The sequence below is a fragment of the Myxocyprinus asiaticus genome, chromosome 18 (genome assembly GCF_019703515.2).
Source record: "Myxocyprinus asiaticus isolate MX2 ecotype Aquarium Trade chromosome 18, UBuf_Myxa_2, whole genome shotgun sequence".
NCBI classification, from domain to species: domain Eukaryota; kingdom Metazoa; phylum Chordata; class Actinopteri; order Cypriniformes; family Catostomidae; genus Myxocyprinus; species Myxocyprinus asiaticus.
In genome coordinates, this window is record NC_059361.1 from 16681036 (window position 1) to 16704198 (window position 23163).

Here is a 23163-nt window from a genome sequence, read left to right on the forward strand (position 1 = left end):
AAAGGAGCTCTTAGCACTGTATGATGTATAAAACAAGCTATGATGGGACTTTTAATTACCACAGAAGCAAGTCAAGTCTTATCTATCACCAAAAGGGTTAGAATAAGATATGTTTGTCTGGAAGCATTTTTCATGGTGAGTTCAAAGCTTGACGCTGGCATTGACACTCTAACGTGAATCATGAATGCAGCTTGAACATTGCTGTAACAAAGGGGATAACTACAGTCTACCTACAGATTAATATTGTGGAGGATGAGAGTTTAGAGATTTAATGCCCATTGCAATGAATATGCAACCTGTGGGGAAACTAGTTTTCAAGTAGTCAAACTCCAACTTAGCGTTTAACGTATAATGTTATTTGAATTGGTGCTATTTTAGTGCATTTCTATCTTTATACTGTGGTAGGCTTTGTTTGGAAAATGTTAATAAAGCATCATTGTTACATATTGTTATGTTTTCTTTCCTAAGATGGAAATTAATGCATTTTGACAGGAAAATAAATATATATAGTGGCAAATTTCAGCACTTTCAAAATCTGCAATTAATTGCGATTAACTACAAAAATGTATGTGATTAATCGCAATTAAAAAATTTAATCGACTGACAGCACTAATTAAAAACCTTTACTTCAAAAATGGAAATTCTGTCATTTACTCACTCTCATATTGTTCCAAACCCATGTAGAATGTTTTGTAGAATGTTTTCACTGTTCTTTTCCATACTACAAAAGTATACAGGCGCTGTCAAGCTCCAAAAAAAAAAAAAAAAGCACCATGAAAGCAGTCCATAAAATTTGTATACAATGCTCCAAGTTTTCTGAAGTCATTACAATAGCTTTCTGTGAGGAACAGCCTGAAATTAAAATAGAATTCACAAAAAAATGTATCCCTCTAGCTCTCAAATCTCATTCATGCTTCTAAAGTATATGCTCAATGTGATGTATTAAGTTAAGTATGCACACTCAGTGTTTCAATTGGCAAGCAGTTCACTGTGAAGCCTCTGTCACACTCATCCATCACACAACATCTGTGACAGTCAGAATGAAATATAAGTTTGGGTCTTGTCGACCAACTCCTTCACATTCACGGCATGCAGGTAAGCCAAATATGCTCTTCATATCCATGTTGTTTGTGTGTGTTTGTGCGTTACTGACATTGATAAATGTCTTAAAAAGAACACTGCTGCTCATTGACAAACAAATACAGTTGTGCTCAAAAGTTTGCATACCCTTGGAGAATTGGTAATATATGTACCATTTTTAAAGAAAACATGAGTGAGCAGGCAAAACACATTTCTTCTATTTCTTATGGGATTCATATTCAACTGTAGGTTATAACAGAATGGCACAATCATAAAACAAAACATGGCAACAAAGAAAAAAATGAAATGACCCCTGTTCAAAAGTCTGCATACCCTTAGTTCTTAATACTGTGTATTGCCCCGTTTAGCATCAATGACAGTGTGCAGTCTTTTGTAATAGTTGTCTATGAGGCCCCAAATTCTTGCAGGTGGTATAGCTGCCCATTCGTCTTGACAAAATGCCTCCAGGTCATGCAAAGTCTTTGCTCGTCTTGAATGAACCACACGTTTGAGATCTCCCCAGAGTGGCTCGATGATATTAAGGTCAGGAGACTGTGATGGCCACTCCAGAACCTTCACCTTTTTCTGCTGTAACCACTGGGGGTCAACTTGGCCTTGTGCTTAGGGTCACTGTCGTGCTGTAAAGTCCAAGTGTGTCCCATGCACAGCTTTCATGCAGAAGAATGCAATATGTCTGCCAGTATTTTCTGATAACATGATGCATTCATCTTGCCATCAATTTTCACAAGATTCCCCATGCCTTTAGAGCTCACACACCCCCAAAACATCAGTGAGCCACCACCATCCTTCACAGTGGGGATGATATTCTTTTCACTATAGGCCTTGTTGACCCCTCTCCAAACATAGCGCTTATGGTTGTGACCATAGAGCTCTATTTGGTCTCGTCACTCCAAATTACAGTGTGCCAGAAACTGTAATGCGTGTCAAGGTGTTGTCGGGCACATTGTAATTGGTCTACCTGACCTTGGCTTGGTATCAAGAGATCCCCGAATTGTCCCCTTCTTAATAAGTGATTGAACAGTACTGATTGGCATTTTCTTTTTTTTTTTTTCTTTTTTTTGGGGGGGAGGGATTTTTCCCCTTTTTCTCCCAATTTGGAATGCCCAATTCCCTAATGTGCTCTAAGTCCTCGTGGTCGCATAGTGATTCGCCTCAGTCCGGGTGGCGGAGGACGAATCCCAGTTGCCTCAGCGTCTGAGACAGTCAACCCGCGCATCTTATCACGTTGCTTGTTGAGCGCGTTGCCACGGAGACATAGCATGTGTGGAGGCTTCACGCCATCCACCGCGGCAACCACGCTCAATTCACCATGCACCCCACCGAGAACGAACCACATTATAGCGACCACGAGGAGGTTACCCCATGTGACTCTACCCTCCCTAGCAACCGGGCCAATTTGGTTGCTTAGAAGACCTGGCTGGAGTCACTCAGCACGCCCTGGGATTCGAACTAGCGAACTCCAGGGGTGGTAGCCACTGATTGGCATTTTCAATGCTTTGGATATCTTTTTATATCCTTTTCCATCTTTATAAAGTTCCAATACCTTGTTACACAGGTCTTTTGACAGTTCTTTTCTGCTCCCCATGGCTCAGTATCTAGCCTGCTCAGTGCATCCACGTGAGAGCTAACAAACTCATTGACTATTTATACACAGACACTAATTGCAATTTAAAAAGCCACAGGTGTGGGAAATTAACCTTTAATTGCCATTTAAACCTGTGTGTGTCACCTTGTGTGTCTGTAACAAGGCCAAACATTCAAGGGTATGTAAACTTTTGATCAGGGCCATTTGGGTGATTTCTGTTATCATTATGATTTAAAAAGGAGCAAAACAACTATGTGATAATAAAAGGCTTCATATGATCACTATCCTTAAATAAAAAACAGTTTTTTTGCATGATCAGTCATATTTTCAAAATCAATGCCAAAAATTCACAATTTCTGCTAGGATATGCAAACTTTTGAGCACAACTGTAGTCCAGAAAAACATCTAAGCTCAAGATCCCAAGAATGGATCGAAGTAGATCCTCACAGATGAGCTGTAGGGTTGCAGCTGGAATGAGGCTGATATGATCAATACTGTCTAAGGAATCTGTTAGGTCAGGACAATGTTAGGCTTCCTTGCTCTATTCATGTGCGTATTGTGTGTAGATGTGTGGCTTGAAAATGTGTTTGTATGTGGTCTAAGAGATATCAAATTGGGCTGGCCAAGCATTACTTGTGGTCTCAGAGTCTACCCACTAGTCTATCATCTAATCAGTTTACACACTGACACAAACATGGGCAAATACGCACAAACACATATTTGTTTTCTATCATGCTGGGCACTTTCAACTATGTCTTTTTTGGACTCAAAATGGCACCGAGTATGGCTGCTGCGTTGCGAGCTCCGACACAACATAGTAGTGTTTTGTTTGTTTTGATCACAATTCTTATGTTTTTTGTCTTGGATGTTGTCTGCTTTATTGTCTATGACAGACAAACACTTTTGGACATTGGTTCAGCAATTTCACACCGTAAACCGGACTTCAAATTCCTCAATGCCGACACGCTGTTTACAAACACGCCAGCGGAGCCCTTTGTCTGGGCAGTCCGGACGCGGAAACGAAAAAGGAAAAGGGGAAACAGAGCCGGCCTTCTCATCAGAGTAAGACGCCGTGCAAATCGACCCCCGCTACCCACTATTCTACTGGCAAATGTTCAGTCTCTGGATAACAAGCTCTGCGAGCTGAAAGCGCGGATCTCTTTCCAACGAGAGATGAGGGACTGCTGCATTATCTGCCTTATGGAAACTTGGATGTCTGCGGAGATTCCAGACTTAGCCATTGAACCCGCGGGGTTCTCCGTGCACCGAGCGGACAGAGCGAAAGACCTCTCAGGTAAAAGCAGAGGTGGTGGTGTATGTTTTATGACCAACAAATCCTGGTGTGATCAGAGGAACGTTCATTCTATCAAGTCTTTCTGCTCTCCTGATCTGGAATTTCTCATGCTTCTGTGTCGAACATTCTGGCTACCGAGGGAATTCACAGCGGTCATTATCACTGCTGTGTACATCCAGCCACAAGCCGACACAGACCGGGCAATCAAGGAACTGTATGGGAGTATAAGTGAGCAGGAAACCGCACACCCTGAGGCCGCGTTCATTGTGACCGGGGACTTTAATAAAGCCAGTTTAAAATCAGTCGCACCAAACTACCACCAGCACATTAGTTTCAACACATGAGGGGACCGGGTTTTGGACCATTGCTACTCTCCCTTCCGGGATGGCTACAAATCCCTCCCCCGCCCACCATTTGGCAAATCGGACCACTCTTCCATTCTGCTTCTGCCTGCTTACAGGCAGAAACTGAAACAGGAGGCACCCACCCTCAGAACGATCCAGTGCTGGTCGGACCAATCAGACTCTACGCTACAAGACTGTTTTGATCACATGGACTGGGAGATGTTCCGGTCTGCCTCTGATGACGACGTCGAGCTTTACGCTGATAGCGTAATGCGTTTCATCAAAAAGTGCGTGGAGGACGTGGTTCCGACCAGAACAATACGGATCTATCCGAACCAGAAACCATGGATAAATAGCGAAAGTGCGGACCTCCGCTTTTAATTCCAGGAACGCGGAAGAGGATAAACAAGCCAGTATCAGAACAGCAAAACGCCAGTACAGGAGCAAGATTGAAGGACAGTTTAACACCACCAACTCTAGAAGCATGTGGCAGGGAATTAACATCATCACGGACTTTAAAGGGAATAAAAACTCCGCCATGAACACCGCTGCCTCTCTCCCGGATGAGCTAAATACTTTTTATGCTCGTTTTGAGGGAAATAACACCGCCCTCGCGGAGAGAGCTCTCGCGGCCGAAGCTACAGAGGTTAGTTCACTCTCCGTCTCTGTAGCGGATGTAACCCGATCCTTCCGACGGGTGAATATCCGCAAAGCCGCGGGCCCAGATGGCATTCCGGGCCGCGTCATCAGAGCGTGCGCGAACCAGCTGGCTGGTGTTTTTACAGACATTTTCAACCTTTCCCTCTCTTTGTCTGTAGTCCCCACATGCTTTAAAACATCCACCATTGTGCCTGTTCCAAAGCAATCAAAAATAACTTGCTTAAATGACTGCCATCCTGTTGCTCTGACCCCCATCATCAGCAAATGCTTTAAGAGACTAATCAGAGATTACATCTGCTCTGTGCTGCCTCTCTCTCTCTTGACCCATTGCAGTTTGCTTACCGCAACAACCGCTCCACTGATGATGCCATTGCATCTACACTACACACTGCTCTCTCCCACCTGGAAAAAAAGAACACTTATGTGAGAATGCTGTTTGTAGACTACAGCTCAGCATTCAACACCATAGTGCCCTCCCAGCTAAATGAGAAACTCCGGGCTCTGGGCTTAAACAGCTCGCTGTGCAGCTGGATCCTGGACTTCCTGTCAAGCAGACGCCAGGTGGTTAGAATAGGCAGCAACATCTCCTCATCACTAACCCTCAACACTGGAGCCCCACAGGGCTGTGTTCTCAGCCCACTACTATATTCCTTGTACACACATGACTGTGTGGCAACACATAGCTCCAATGCCATCATGAAGTTTGCTGATGACACGACGGTGGTAGGTCTGATCACTGACAATGATGAAACAGCCTACAGAGAGGAGGTTCACACTCTGACACACTGGTGTCAGGAGCACAACCTCTCCCTCAACGTCAGTAAGACAAAGGAGCTTGTGGTGGACTTCAGAAGAAAAGACAGAGAACACAGTCCCATCACCATCAATGGAGCACCAGTGGAGAGAGTCAGCAGCTTCAAGTTCCTGGGTGTCCACATCACTGAGGAACTCACATGGTCCATCCACACTGAAGTCGTTGTGAAGAAGGCTCATCAGCGCCTCTTCTTCCTGAGACGGCTGAGGAAGTTTGGAATGAACCGCCACATCCTCACACGGTTCTACACCTGCACTGTAGAGAGCATCCTGACTGGCTGCATCTCTGCCTGGTACGGCAATAGCACCGCCCACAACCGCAAAGCACTGCAAAGGGTGATGCGAACTGCCAGACACATCATCGGAGGTGAGCTTCCCTCCCTCCAGGAAATATATACAAGGCGGTGTGTGAAAAAAGCTCGGAGGATCATCAGAAACTCCAGCCACCTGAGCCATGGGCTGTTCTCACTGCTACCATCAGGCAGGCGGTATCGCAGCATCAGGACCCGCACCAGCCAACTCCATAACAGCTTCTTCCCCCAAGCAATCAGACTTTTGAACTCTTGATCTCCCATGATCAAATACATCAGCACTGCACTTTATTACCCTTACTCTTATATCTCACACCGGACTGTCATAAATGATATTATTATTATATTATATTCTCTCTTAACAACTGACTATCAACCGACAGCCTGAATGTCAATACAGTACAATACTGTACATTCTATATATACTACTATATATACTTTTTTATATATTTTAATTTTAATTTTAATTTTTATTGAATAATGTGTATCTATATAGTGCGTATTGTATACTGTACAGTGTATGTTATTATTTGTATATTGTTGTGTGTAATTATGTGTATATCAGACTTTTAAATTGTGTTGTGTTAATTTGATGTTATTGTAAATTGGTATATGTCTCATCACTGTCACGACTGCTATGATCGGAACTGCACCCAAGAATTTCACACACCATTGCACTTGTGTATATGGCTGTGTGACAATAAAGTGATTTGATTTTGATTTGATTATTGTAATATGATATCTCCTACACTTAAACCTAACCAACACAGAAACCTTTCTGCATTTTTACATTTTTAATAAGACATTAATTTGTATGTTTATTGAGCCATTTTCCACATGGGGACCATTGGCTGATCTTCCTTTTCTGAAAATGCACTTACTCTCAATTGCCACTTTATCCTTACTGCTTATTTGCCTCTTTCCTCCCTATCTCCCAACACCCCCCCCCCCCCACCCCATCCTCCCTCACTATTGCGCTATAGAGAAAGACAATGAGATTAAGCAAATGACAGTGAGACAGCAAAGGAGAGAGAGAGAGAGAGAGAGAGACAGTGAGTGAGCCAGTTTGAGAGAGACAAACTGGAAAATAGGAAAACAATAAGAAGCACCTGTGGAATGGGAAAGAGAACACTGGTTTCAGAAGATTAGATCACTACCATGCTTTTCGATTATTGAGACAGATTGATCCACCTCAGGCTGATGGAGCAATAAAATAATTTAAAGCATGAGGGTAAATTACTGCAGTGATGCAGCCCAGTGTGCCATGCTAGAAGAGCCAGACAAAACAACTCTGAGCAGACAGATGGGCGTGCTGCAGCCCACAACTGCCCAGCCACTAACCATCACGCATCTCAGAGGAAGAAACACCCCACCTATACCACTACACAACCGCATCTTGGTCTTGTCAATACAGTATAATGTATTTATACATTAAGAATATGTAAGTAATGTATATGGTACTCAATCATTAATCCAGATTATTACATGACTCTCACAAATACTAAATTCTGATTGTTAAATGCAGCATTCTGTGGTCAAATATTTTTGTATAATGACTGCTAAGCTGTATAATTGGCTACATAGCTGTGCTAGTTTCTTCTCACATAAAAATAATTTCAACTCAAATCAATATTTTGTGATAATGACTGGCTGACTGTACATTATCCCTTATTATAATGATCTTGAAAGGAGTCACCACTCACTGTTAAGGCACTGCAGAGAAAATGCTGGATGTTGTATGTGATTTTAAAAACATGCATAGAGAGATTATAGCTAAAGCAAACTCAAACCCTGTATGAACTCATCGATCTGATGTAACATGAGCAAAATACTTTTCAGCACACTGAATGCAAGTGCTGCAATTGAATATAATGTTTTCTAGTTATAATCAGATTTAAAATATTTCATCTGCTAGAAATTGCTTTTCTTGAGTGCAGTTTCTATAAAATAATTTTTAAAAATCCTTATCCGTAAATCACAAATGACTGAAAACGTTTGGTGGTCAAAAGTCCCCTGCCCAGTTTCATTAATGCTACATTAATACAACAAAAAGGATTCATATAGTCCCAACTCAAATGGATTAAGTACACTTCTACAAATTTAAATAGATAGAACACAATGAAATCAAGTTGTGACAAAATAGTCTTGAATTGTGTTGCTTTAGTTTTTAAATTGTAATAAAGTAAATTGAACAAGCAGCAAAAATACTTTTTTAGTGTATTTCTACTTGATCTAACCTATAAAAATTACTTTTGTTTCATTGGAGTAACCTTATATAGTCAAATTAAATAACATTTTAGAATTGAACAAAACCAGTTAATTTAAGAAGCAATTTTTTAAGTTACCAGACAAAACTTGTTTTACAATGAAGAAATTGTTAACCTAAAAAATGTGCTTCATGTGGTAACATCGAAATTTACTGGTCAAAAATAATATTTAACATCACCTTATCAACCTGAATACAATAATAATACAATAATTTGGGTTAGAGGGTTAGACCAGGTAGACAAAGCTCCTTTAGTTACAACTGCAGGTTACTAACACTCTTTTGGTTAGTTGAACTCCATGGACAGCTGTCTGTGTTTAGCACCAACCAAAACATTTAAAGGGATAGTTCACCCAAATATAAAAATTCTCTCATTATTTGCTCAGCTCTGTTGGTCCGTTCAATGCAAGTGAATGGTGGCCAGATCTTTGAAGGTCCAAAAAAGCATATAAAGGCAGCATAAAAGTAATCAATACGACACCAGTGGTTAAAATCATATCTTCAGAAGTGATATGATAGGTGTGGGTGAGAAACAGAGCAATATTTAAATCCTTTTTTACTATAAATCTCCACCTTCACTTTCACATTCTTCTTTTGTTTTTGGCAATTTGCATTCTTTGTGCATACCTACTGGGCAGGAAGGAGAATCTATGGTCAAATAAAGGACTTAAATATTGATTTGTTTCTCACCCACAGCTATCATATCGCTTCTGATTAACCACTGGAGTCATATGGATTACTTTTATGCAGCCTTTATGTCCTTTTTGGAGCTTCAAAGTTCTGGCCACCATTCACTTGCATTGTATGGACCTACAGAGCTGAGATATTCTTCTTACAATCTTCGTTTGTGTTCAGCAGAAGAAAGAAGTCATACACATCTGGGATGGCATGAGGATGAGTAAATGATGAGAGAATTTTCACTTTTGGGTGAACTATCTCTTTAAAGCATCTGATCAGCATATGAAGATCTGCTGTCTAGCTTTAGGTAGGCAGGACCGTTAGCATTTAATAATTTAAGGATTTTATTATTGTTGGACTCTTAGCACATATGCTAACCAATATTTCCTCTGCTTCTGTCTCACCCATTTGTATGTAAGAACGTTGGGAATATTATTTCTTTTTTCAAACCATCTGTGGCTATTTGTAATAGGTGGTGCTGTAATATTTTTGTCAAGAGCATCCTGTCAGCTTTGTGCTCAGTGATTTGGCCTTGGGGACAGTGTCCCATTTAAACAAATATCATCAAGTCAGGGATGATTGATTTCCTTTCCCTTCTGTACTGTAGGTGGCAATTCCCAAACACGTGCGCTTCATTATCCTCATGATGTGAGAGACAGCACCACCTTGTGTATGCCAGTCCCAGTTGCATTATGAATTGGTGGCCATTGCAAGTGAACGAGTCATCAAAGACAATCAACTACATTTCCTGAGATTTCAAGAGGCGTAAAATCTATAGCGGAAAAAATCCTAGTCCTCAAATTACCATGAAGGGTCACTTTTGTTCTGAATAATGATACTGCTTTACAATATCCATCATAAGCAGCATAAACCTACCATGGAAGATGCTGTTGTCAGCCAGAAAATGACGGCAATACTGTGGACTTCCGTGCCTGTCCATCTTCCTGTAGCTCATGATGGAATCCAGAAATGAGCAGAATATCTGGAATAAAGATGGGGAAAAACAAGAGACAATTAGCTTTTATGTTAATAAATATGACATCGAACAGCAGCCAGCATTAAATGTCTATTTAAAAATATAATGTATGATACATTTCTGATTTGGAAGAAATATACACAGGTATATGAGGTATATGACATCTTGCTATGGCAGTACATTCATTTCAATGATCAAATTACTGTTATTTGACCCATTTTATAGGAAATTTAGAGGTTGGTGTTCTATGTGAATCACACACAGACACACGAGTCTCAAACCTCGTCAGAAACAAAGCGTGCTGATTGGAAACGACAGGTGCAGTCCAACAGTTACAACCCTGATTGTACTGATGGGATTACAAAAGAGATTTTAGAGAGTGAAATAAGAGAGACTGAAATAAGTGGAGAGAATGAAAGGGAATGTGTATGTGTGTTGGGTAAAAGGGTTTGAGAGCTCTGAAGGTGCCCTGGGAGAGATTAATACACCCACATAATTTATGCACAATACATTATTATTATTATTTGTGATATGATAAGATAGTGCTGCTATTTAAAGGTGTAAAAAGGAAATTAAAGGTGAAATGTGCAATTTTGTTCAATGTTAAAATACTTTTTCCTATCCAAGCTTAATATGCAGAGACAACTATAAGTAAGCCATTAGGCAGTTAACACTGTGTTTCTGTGGTGCTATCAAAACATTGCTCTGTTTGTTGAAGCAGCCCAACCAGCAACCTTGGCTCAGACAATGATGTGAGTTGGGAACAGGAAAATCTATTTTTTTGACCAATGGCAGATGGGGGAGAGTGAAGACACACTTCACCTTTAATTAAGGTTAGGATAACAATGTCAGTCCCTATGAATAAATTATGTTCAATGTCTGAAAACTGCCAGATTATACCCCAAATAGATGAATTACAACTACTTCCACAGATAAAAGATGCAATTTACTACCCTTAATCCAAAGGTAGAATAAACCAACATGATCACATGGTAAATTGACATATAAGAAATCAACAATAGTTTCTGAATGTTCATGTACCCTAAAAAAAATCGACCCAATTCTGCCGAATTACTGACAAGTGCCATCCCCCATCAGACATTTTTTCATCAATTCAAATGTGTTTACCATTTCCTCTGCTGCTATTGATGACCTCTGAAACAGGTTCTGGTCCCATGGAAATCAGGAAGTAATTGCATTCACAAAAACAATGTGTTTTTGCAACAGTTAAAATTTTTGCTCTAAAATGTAATTTTTACTACACTGGCGGTTAGGTTTAGGGTTGGGGTTTGGGTTAGGGTGTAGGGTTAATAAAATATACACTATTGTTGACTGTTTTACATCATGTACAACAAAAAATAAAACTCGCTTTCTACGCCACTCTCTGGACATTTCACCTGGAAACTGGAGCTCACACATGCCCATATGTTCAACAACACTTCCAGCTTCGGCCACTGGGGGAAGTGGTTAGAATTTCGGGAAGCACAGATCAATTACAGCAACAAAAATTACATTTCGACCTACTGTCACCGAATTTGCAGTGCGATCAGTCTGAATAAACAGCCTAAGTAGCTATACTGTAGAAGAAACCATCACTCTTTATGCACCCTAACTCGAGCCCCCCACAAAGTCTATGTGTTTGACCCTGTAGCCTCAGTCTGCACGAATTTCCTGAAACAAGCTGAAATCAGACACTGCAGCAGGAGCTGACGGGGGTCCAGCTTTTTCCGGAACTTTCTCCCTCAGGATGTTCTCATAAATCACCAGGAGACAAATGTGCAACAGGTGCTGCTGGAAAAAGACACGTAGTAAAGGGAGGTAACAGATGAAGGAAATCAGCCACAGAGATGTAAATGAAAAAAGTGTACTTTAAAGTGTAAAGTGAAGGTCCCGTAGTGTACAAACAGGAAGAGGGTAAGACTCATGTGGACTGAGAGATGACAAGGGTAAGCAACATGAAAAATAGAACACAGATTGGGAAGAGGTTTGGGAAAAGGCTCTGTGGGAGGCATGTCAAAGGAAAGAGAAGCTTCTGTGTGATTGTAGGTCAAAATCAGAGAGAACACCATCTTCAGAGCATTCCTGATGTGTGTGTATTCTCATCTGGTGATCAAGAGAAATGATTGCGGAATTGAACCACATAGCTGCAATCCAAGACAAATTTTGGCAAACCTTTTAAAATGGCAGTCTTGAATTTAAAAGACGAACAAAATGTGTTCTACATGCAATCCATATGGCCCAGGAGACCCATTTAAAATACTGCCCACCATTAGCCCTCCATTCAGCTCTCCTGCTTTCTCTCATCTCACGATATGTCACTTACTGTCAAAGTAGCTGGAATATAAATGTAAGGGTAATCAAAAGCTGTCACATGTGCTTGAGAAATGTATTCCTATGACTCTGAGGCACATTAGCTATAGGAAAAGAGGCAAGCAGCCCCTTTGAGCTGGCATTATCCACACAGAAGGGGGGAAATTGAGAATGATTATAGCATCAGAGTGTGGTAATGTGAGCACTTGGCTTTTCAATAAACCATGCTGTTTGTACTGTCATAAGAAAGTCCCATCTGTCCCTGAGTGCCTCAAATCAAATTTAGTGAGGTCCTATTATGAGAAGGTGGAAAAATATAACCTTCCTGGATTATGTAAGGCCTGTGTATTCGGCTTCTGTTTCCGAAAACAAAGTAATTATGGGATATGTATTCTTGAGCCCTGCAAGAGTGAATGCGTGGAGGTAACATGGCTGAGGATGGACTCATTTCTGTAACAAGGCTGGTTAAGTGGATGTTTGTGGGTAAATTAAAATAACAGATATTCTATAATATTTCTCTTTAGAATTAATAAATATTTTGTATAAAATTACAAAATTTGTTTTTATCAAGGAGGATTTCAAGTCACTGTTGGTTTCTACAATGAAATAATAGCTTTTGGATTTTACTTTTTTTTTTAAGTGGTTGCACCAAATGTAGTTATCTAAAAATATTAAATATTAGATTAATATTTATTTAGAGATAAATATTCTGAGTTGAACAAACTCGTTATTTTTAGTTATAACAGCTCAGTTACATTAAGTAAATTATAACTAAATCCAACCAGATTTAATCATGTTCATTCTACTTAATTTAAGCACGCATGAGGCTCCAACTTTATTTTATTCTGTAAACTCAGCAATCTCCAATCATAGTACATTTTCCATTAGTACAATATGTACAATTGTACTACGGTACGCTCACACTAGCTTCATTACTACTTGACCTACTTTTTCTTTTCTCAGATGCTGCTGAAGTTACAGAATATGCTCTTCTGTATTTAAGGTCAGTACAAGATATCTAGTTTTTTAAGAACAAGGTTTTGCTTTGTTTCAAGGAAAACAAATCTACCTGATGGTCTACCGACTTCAAATAAAACATAATTTACTCACAAAAAGCATGGGTAACACTATACAGAACTGTAAACACAACTACAACCCTTATTTATTACCAACAACAACTATTTACGCTTAATAAAAGCTGCCATACCTTTAAAAGAATAGCCTATGGCCACTCCCCCAAACACAGATCAGCTGAAACAACTTTTTCTGATTGACTGAAAGGGACAATTCAACCAAAAATGAAAATTCTCTCATTATTTACTCACCCTTATGCCATTGCAGATGTGTATGACTTACTTTCTTCTGCTGAACACAAACAAAGATTTTTAGAAAATCTCTAGCTCTATAGGTCCATACAATGCAAGTGAATGGTGGCCAGACTCCAGTGGTTAAATCTATTGCTTCAGAAGCGATATGATAGGTGCTGGTGAGAAACATATTGATATTTAAGTCCCTTTTTTACTATAAATTCTCCTCCCTGCCCAGCAGATGGCAATATGCACAAAGATGTGAATCACCAAAAACAAAAGAAGAAGAATGTGAAAATGAAAATGAAAGTGGAGATTTATAGTAAAAAATGACTATAATATTGATCTGTTTTATACCCACAACTATCATATTGCTTCTGCAGATATGGATTTAACCACTGGAGTCCTATGGATTACTTTTATGCTGCCTTTATATGCTTTTTGGACCTTCAAATTTCTGGCCACCATTCACTTGCATCAGGGCCGGCGCTAGCTATAGGCAAACTAGGCAAATTCCTAAGGCCTCGGCACTACCTCCTAATGATATTTGAACTTGGTAAAGGCCCAGGTATATTTCAGTTTGCGTGTTCCATTCCGTCTCACGCACAGTTGTGTGCGCACAGCTTTGAAAGTATACCTCACGCGGATAAGCGCGAATGGACGCGTTCGACACATGCACAGTACAATTGCTTTGTTATATGTTACCAGAAGTTAGAGGGCAGCACCGAGTCGTGTCATTTACAGGACATCTGCTCTGAAGGATAAAGAAGAAGAAAAACTGAAGATCCATCATTAGAGGAAGCAAGAACAACAACAACAAAATGATGGAGAAGGATAGGTTCTTCGACTACTACTTGACAGTACAGTACAACTGTGCGTATTGCCACCTAATGGACTCTTTTATCTTAACAGTCAACCTTGCGCATGCGTGTTTGTCCGCACCGACTAAACTGGCTGCACGCGGACACTGTGCGCGGACATCCGCAGACACTCCTGATGACAAAAATTACATCACACGGACTGTGCGTGGACTGTAGCGGAACGCGGACAGGCAAAGTATACTTTGGGCTTAATTAGCAGGGCTGTGCGCGATAACTTTCATTTGAAACACTTTGAAAATCCACAACTGACGCCTATTATCAGCGTTGGAACAAATAACATGTCAAATGAGTCTGATGTCTACTTTGCTATAGCGAAATCTCGAGCGCTCAAACTTTACGCATGGTCATGGACATGATGTCAGGGTCGAGGTAATGTTCCCTCTGCCCTGCGCATGCTGCCATGCTCAAGAGCCATGAAGCAAATTTGTTTGTGCTGCACGCAAAAAAAAAAGAGCAGCATTAACTGAGAGGCGAGGAAAAAAGCAAGATGATATTCTGTTTTCTCGCAATTCTGTGAGTATCTAGATGTTTGACTTTTAGAAAACGAGCTTAAAGATTTTGAGCTTTTGACCAAAACACTGAATTCAGCATCTTTCTTAGAGAAACAATATGCAATGTAGCCTATTCCTCTATAGGCTATTCATATTAACTGTTGATGGATAATGGGTTTTCAGTGGTCTATTCTTAAAGCAGTACAATGAACGTTAATAAAAACATTTATTACTTTTTTATATTTATTATATTAGTGTTTACAAAGCAGGAAATAAAATGTATTCTCTTTGATGTGTTTTAGAAAAATATAATTTATCATAGACTAACATGAATATTAATTTTAAAAAAAATTATATCAAAATGTGTTATGGATATGGGATTGATTATTTTGCACTCCCTTATGTTTAAGTTGCTATAGCTACATGTTAAATACTAAACAGTCTCAGACAGCATGTCCATGGAAAACCCACAGACCATTCATAGCAAGCATGATGCATATTGTAACAAAAATGGCAAGAGCTGGAAGAAAATCCATTGTGATTGGCTTGCTGCAGTGCAACTCTTGTGAGACGGGGTGCACAGGTTTTCATCAGTTAACCTGGTAACAAAGTTTGTTTAGAGATTACCAGGCTGCAACAATGAGCACCTTTGAGGAAGAACAAGTTGAAAAAAATGATTTAATTTTGGATTAGATTTGCCAAAGCTTGCAAACTTTATGGCATTGAGTCTTTGAAAAGAAATGATACGGTTTGAAGCAAATTATGTGATTATGATTTGAATCAGCTACCACTTTGTTGCATGCTAGTAAATAATAATAAAAAATCCGACCATTTGGGGAAAGAAAAATGTAGTTAGGCACCTATCAGCAGGTCAAAACACACCTGTTGTAACATCAGTTAACTGTGTGAACTACTCTGAAGTAAAACTGATGTTTACATAACTGCTCTAACATAATACATTCTTTTAGTTACCAAATCAGAAATTTGTTTTGTGAGGGGAGGGGGGCCTTCATCAATAACTTTGCCTAGGGCCTCTTAATGTCTAGAACCGGCCCTGACTTGCATTGTATGGACCTACAGAGCTGAGATATTTTTCTAAAAATCGTACTTTGTTTTAAGCAGAAGAAAGAAAGTCATACACATCTGCAATAGCATAATGTCGTTGCATATAAATTTGAAATCTACTCAACTTTGTCACATCCTGAATGGTATTTGTCGCTCATGTCACCTCAAATCGTCAGTGTCTCAGCAAAAAAAAGTAATAAATTATGCATAGCATGACTTCGGCTAGAACTAAGACTTCATACATCACGTTTCCATGATCTCTCTCCTAAAGTGAGTTCAGAAACACTTTTTTGAACTGACATAATCAGTCACTCACATGGGGAAATATGAAAAGAGATAGCTCTTATTTATGGGGTAATCTATTATTAGAATTTACATTTTAGCCTCAAATGACCTTTTAAAAAAAAAAGTTTTAATCTCGCTTTGGCCAGCAGGAAGCCAGCCAACCAGAATCTTATTGAACAGGTGCCACTGCATATGTGAAAAGGCCTTTTAGCATTTTAAAGGCATTTATTTAATCTCTGAAGGCAGTCAATACCTCCAGTGAAAGAGCAGGTATAGGTTTTCCACTTTATTCAGCACTAGACTGACAGGCAATATTACTTCAGCTCTGATAAATGTATTAAACTAAGCAGTGAAATTTGCCTCTCAACAGATCATATAACAGCTCATGCCCCCACCAGAAAAATAAAGCAATTCAGTCCTTAGTACTGGCTTAGATTGATACAACCCTGCATTGCAGCAAATATTTAACTAATATTAGCAATATTAATTCTTGTATTAGCACGAAATTAATGGTGAAAATTGATGAATTTTTGAAGCTAAATCTAAAAATAAATGTTTACTATTGATAAGGGCTAACACTGATAAAGTACACAGACAGAAGACAATAAAGAAAGAATAAAAGTAGTAAATTGAAGCTTTATCCATTGTTTCTTGTGTGTGCGTAATTGTATTAGAAGAATGTGCATAAATCTCACCCATTAGTGTGTCTGTGACGGTTTAAGCACAAGGGATTGGGGTGACAGCACTTAAATAGATTTAAAGGTGGAAGTGGGGGTTACCCCCTTGACCGTACCCCACACCCCCTCACACTGTAGAAGCCACTTTCCCCCAACCCAATCCCCCTTATCCAGTAGAAAGAGTTGGCAGCCTGTCTCACTTTCTCTGTCAAACATAGCAGGCCAATTTGGCTGAACTGGTGACTCACGTTTCTGTCTTATGATCTGCATCTGAAATGAAGAATAGTTCTGCTAAAAAAAAAAATATCTAAAAAACAACAAAAATCTATGACCCCTGGGCCTAGTGTATACCATCTTTGACCAATCACCATTATGGTACGTACTCACCCCCACCCTACCCCACTACACCATCTATTGTGCATTGATTGCCCTGAAAGTTAACTGTATAATGGCTGTCTTACATGATCATAATCACTGTTTAACAACAATGCTGGAATAGAGAGGGGCTTTGTTGTGTGCACCACATTTTTTAATCATATTTCAGCAAATAATAAATAAATAAATAATCTAGTCTGAAACATTCTTGGCTTTGACCAATCTAAATAAGAGTGGCAAGCACATTTACCATGACCCAGAATAAGTGACAGACAGTGGGATCTGTTTCAAGGCTGCAGAGGACTACAACAGCCGCACTGAGAACACAAAGAATACAGTTAACATGTCTTGTTTCTGGAGAATAAAGGCTAAATAATTCACTGAGTCTCCGCTTCCACACAGAGGCTTGTTTGCCACCCCACGCTACACCCAAGCAGGGGAGCAAACTGATACACTGTGCTTGGAAAACACTGGTGTCATGTTACCCCACACGTTCCAATACACAAAAATATGCACACACTTTGAATAGTAGTTCACTGAAATGACAAATACAAGACTATCTCATACTTGCCAACCCTAACCTTTCCCAAGTGTGTGTCTGTGTAGGCATAGTGATTAGAAATTAATTTGCCTATACTACAATTCTCTCTGTGTATGACTATGTGGGAGCATCTTGCAGATCCAAATACAGATCATGTAAAAATTGCAGTAATATAAGCATGGTGTAATACATATATATATATATATATATATATATATATACACACATACACACTCACTGAGCACTTTATTAGAAACACTATGGTCCTAATAAAGTGTCAGACGTGGTCTTCTGCTGTTGTAGCCCATTCGCCTCAAGGTTCAACATGTTGTGCATTCTGAGATGCTATTCCGCTCACTACAATTGTACAGAGTGATTATCTGAGTTGCTGTAGCCCTTCTGTCATCTCGAACCAGTCTGGCCATTCTTCGTTCATCTCTCTCATCAACAAGGTGTTTTTGTCCGCAAAACTTCCACTCACTGGATGTTTTTTGTTTGTTTGTTTTTTTTTTGGCACCATTCTGAGTAAACTCTAGAGACTGTTGTGCGTGAAAATCCTTGGAGATCAACAGTTACAGAAATACTTCAACCAGCCCGTCTGGCACCAACAACCATGCCACGGTTGAAATCATTGAGATCACATTTTTTCCCCATTCTGTTGGTTGATGTGAACATAACTGAAGGTCCTGACCCATATCTGAATTATGCATTGCAATGCTGCCACATGATTGGCTGATTAGATGATCGCATGAATAAGTAGGTGTACAGGTGTTCCATAATAAATTGCTCAGTGAGTATATATATGAGGGTGAAAAGGTGAAATCCTCTGCTTTCTAGCTAAAATAGCATTGGTATGACCCATGAGAGCATCATTTTGTTAACTTTTTACTATTAATGCTGGCAAATTGTGGATAAATATAGAGACAAACTGGTCAGCCTTTGTGTTGATAAAGGATGAAGTCTATTAATAATAATATATGGATTTGGGGAAATGTTTAAAATGAGTGACAGTGATTGTTGAGGCTTCAGGCCAAGCACACACCCAGATTAATTTACCAACTTGCCAGTCAGGCTCTGCCAACATGTGTTTGCATGTGTTATAACTTAACCCCAGAAAATGACACACACACCGCAGAGCCGTCACCTTTGCACATGAGTTAGTTTGAACAAGTGTCCCCTGGATATAAAACAACCTGATTGGACATCAAGACCACCTGTACACTAGCTGTTTTATGTCAACCTTTTATTGTACAATGCACTTGTCGTGTCATTACAACCATCTTTCAAAACTGTAGACCAAGTAATTTTTTAGAATATATATATATATATATATATATATATATATATATATATATATATATATATATATATATATATTTTTTTTTTTTTTTGACAGAAATACCAATACCTTATAAATACCAACCCAATGTACAATCCAAACTCAAATCTGATTTAGAAAGAAATTAGTTTAAAAAATAAATAAAAAGTTGAACAAAGTTATTCGAACTTGCTAAAGAAAGCGAGAAGTGAGCTTATTTGTCCGGTATCGTTCAAACGTGCACCTGCTCTCAACAAAGAACGGAGACGAATCACTTACTTTAGTTCAAGAAAGAGTTTAGTTGTAATTCCGCTTTGCTTACAAAAGCTGCCTTGACTCTTTTCGCTGAAACATTGTGTGTGTAATTTTCTCTGGCACTGGAAAGCGTTTCCAGGATTCTCCTTCCCTAACGCCAGTTTATGTAAAGCAGTGTTTACTGTTTAATTGTAAGGCTCTGCTCCCATTCAAAAGCTCCGGACTCGTAACTGACCGGAGCCGAGATGTGCAGCGGCAAAAACAGGTGCGGACTTTTAGGAATGGATTGACGGAGTAACCCTCTAGTCTAGGCTGACAGTTACTCTTAAAACATTAGTTTATTCATTCATTCAGCCGGTAAAACAGTTATACATTTTGCCAATTATAAATTTGTTCGTAAATGTATTTTATGGAAATTTTCAAACATCACGTGGCTGAAATATGACATCTGTGATTTCAACCTGAACCATAATTTGCATAATTAAAATATGTGGTTCTAAAATGTGTCAAAAAGTTAAAAACATGAATTAATTTATTCATTATTTTATTCGTTTATATCAAAGGAAATAAGGTAACACTTTGCAATAGCGTTTCATTTGTTAACATTAGTAAATACATTAGGTTTCACGAATTAACAATGAATATGTTTATAATACATAGGCCTATTTTTAATTTAAAAAAAACAAACTTTTTTTACATAATTTATTATTCTTGATCAATGTTCCTGTATAAAATTGTTTGCCAGTTATTGAAATGTTTCTAATGTATTTTAATGAAAGTTTTCAATATCACTTGACTGAAATATGTAATCTGTGATTTTAATCTAAAAAAGTTACTCAGAGGTCCTTAGAGGACAAAAATATCTGTGTCAAAAAAAAAAAAAAAAAAAAAAAAAACTGCCATAATAATATTTTATATTAATATTATTTTCCAATTTCACTGACTTTTTTTAATCAACATCAGTCCTGATCATAACTACCAAATATTCATTCATTTTCAGGATTTTAACCGTTTAAATGCCCGATTGTTTATATAATGCCACTGTTGTTTTTTACACACACACATACACACAAATTTCTCAATACACAGATGCAAAACACATTCTGACATCCATACCAACATACCCACACAATTTTAGCTGCATCATTTATTCAATTGGCCTGGAGTGCTCTATAATACAGCAAACAGAAAATAGGAAAAAAGCATTTATTTGCTCCATAGGCTAAACATGAGAAAAATGGCACCATCTGGTGGAAAATATTAAACATTTAAATTTTGAAGCCAGGACTCTGGAATGAAAGCATAATAACATAGAATTCATGATTTTATGCTTTAATGGCACTGGGATCAAATATTGCAGTTTTAATGGGTTTCAATGGGGACATTTTTGTCCTTAAGGTCCTGAGGGTAACTATTTTGTGTTCACAGTGTATTATAGATGTATTACAGGAACTGAGGTTGAAATAACAAAATTCCCCCAAAAATTCACACCTTTGGCAAAATTAATGCCGTTGGCATTAATACAGCTAAAATGATCGAAAAAACACAAAAGCAAAAGACAAAAATGTCCCTAAGGTCGCACAGGGGATAAATATGTTGTACTAAAATGTGTCAAAAGTATGAACTGATTTATTATTTTATTCATTCGTTTCAAAGGAAATTAAGATACCACTTTGCAATATAGCATTTTATTTTTTAACATAGTTAATACATTTGGTACCATGAATAAACAATGAATATATTTATAATAAATAGGCCTATTTTTAACAATAATATGTTTTTACAACATTTATTAATCTTGATTAATGTTCATTTATGAAAAAGTTTGGCAGTTGTTAATTTGTTTCTAATGTATTTTCATGTGGCGGAAATATAGAATCTGTGACTTTAACCTGAAATCTATTTTTAACAATATTATATTTTAACAGCATATATTTATCTTGATTAATAATAATTTATGAAAACACATGCATTAACTACTGTTAACATATACTTATAATTTAAAAAATGTGTTACTACTATATGCAGAAATGAAAGAATTATAAGTGCTGTAAAGGTATTGGTATTCATTGTTCATTCATGTTAAATAATGTAGTTAACCAATGTTAACGAATACAGCTTTTTTGTATTTGCAATGAACTTTAGTACGTTTCGGTTTATTGTCCCAAAAACATAAATGGGAGTTGTAAAATCAGTTGAGGTGCTCAAAATTCCAGGCTTAGAATTTGATACAATGAGGAGAGGGGAGCTCTGTTCTCTTTCCTGCACAAACACAAAGAACATATTTTCTCAAGGCTCAGCTCCCATATCTCTCATCCATCAGTCCGTCCACAGTTTCCACAGTTCTTTCAGTGTAACCGCCCATGTGCTGAGTCTCAGTTCAAAGTCTGCTAGACTCAGACCCAATGATCATAGTAATGCACCTTACAATTCAAACTGCCTGTCCAATAAGAGTCCAGCAACTCTGTTATAGTCACAGGGGACATTTGCACAACAAAGACGGAAAGGGGGGCTGGCAGCTTCCCCGGTCACTCCCTCTCCCTTGTGCCCATTACAGTTGATAGACTATTGCCATTGAGAGCTGAGGCAAAAACAAAAACCCTATCAGAAGTACTGCAGAATCTGGGCTTACAACGTTGAACAACCCACTGAGAGGGCCACTGGATGTCCATTAAGCCCAAAAAGTCTTAGTCTACCTTTGTTATTTGTTTGGTTTTACTTTAGTTTTCTTTGGGTATTGCCTAAGCAAAATGAAACTAACATGTTATTCCATGATTACAATTCCAGCAATCTGGATTGGCTCAGAATTACTCCTTGCATTAACACAATGCTAAAACACCAACTTTTTGTATTTAGTACAAGCAACAGAAATATACACTCACTGAGTACTTTATTAGGAACACTATGATCTTAATATAAAACAAGGTGTTTCCGTCCACAGAACTGCCATTCACTGGATGTTTTTTGTTTTTGGCACCATTCGGAGTAAACTCTAGAGGCTGTTGTGCGTGAAAATCCCAGGGGATCAGCAGTTACAGAAATACTCAAACCAGCCCGTCTGGCACCAGCAAACATGCCACGGTCGAAATCAAATTTTTTCCTCATTCTGATGGTTGATGTGAACATTAACTGAAGCTCCTGACCTGTGTCTGCATGATATTTTGCATTGCACTTCTGCCAAATGATTGGCTGGTTAGATAATTACATGAAGTACTACAGGTGTTCCTAATAAATACTCTATTAGTGTTGTCATCTAATTATAATGAATATGATATTTCTTAATTTAAGCCTGGAGCTAGCTAGAGCTTTAAAAGCTCCCACTCCATGTTTTATGTCTGTTCTATCCTCCTTTCCACATCTCCAAGTCCTTTGGCCTCTAGGACCCTGCTATGGTGGCACCCTTGATGCACTTTGTCTTGTGAGTGTGATGTTTCTATAGTAATGGGGATCCCCCTCCTCATTGTCTCCATAGGGGCATTGGTAGACCCCCACTGCCATGTCACCGTAACAAAGCACTCCCCCAACTCCCTAGGCAAAGAGAGAGTCGAGAGGTCTGAGGGATATGGATTTATGGGAGGACTGGAGGAGTACAAAGGCTTTCCGGTTGTCAAAAATCTTATGATGGGTTCT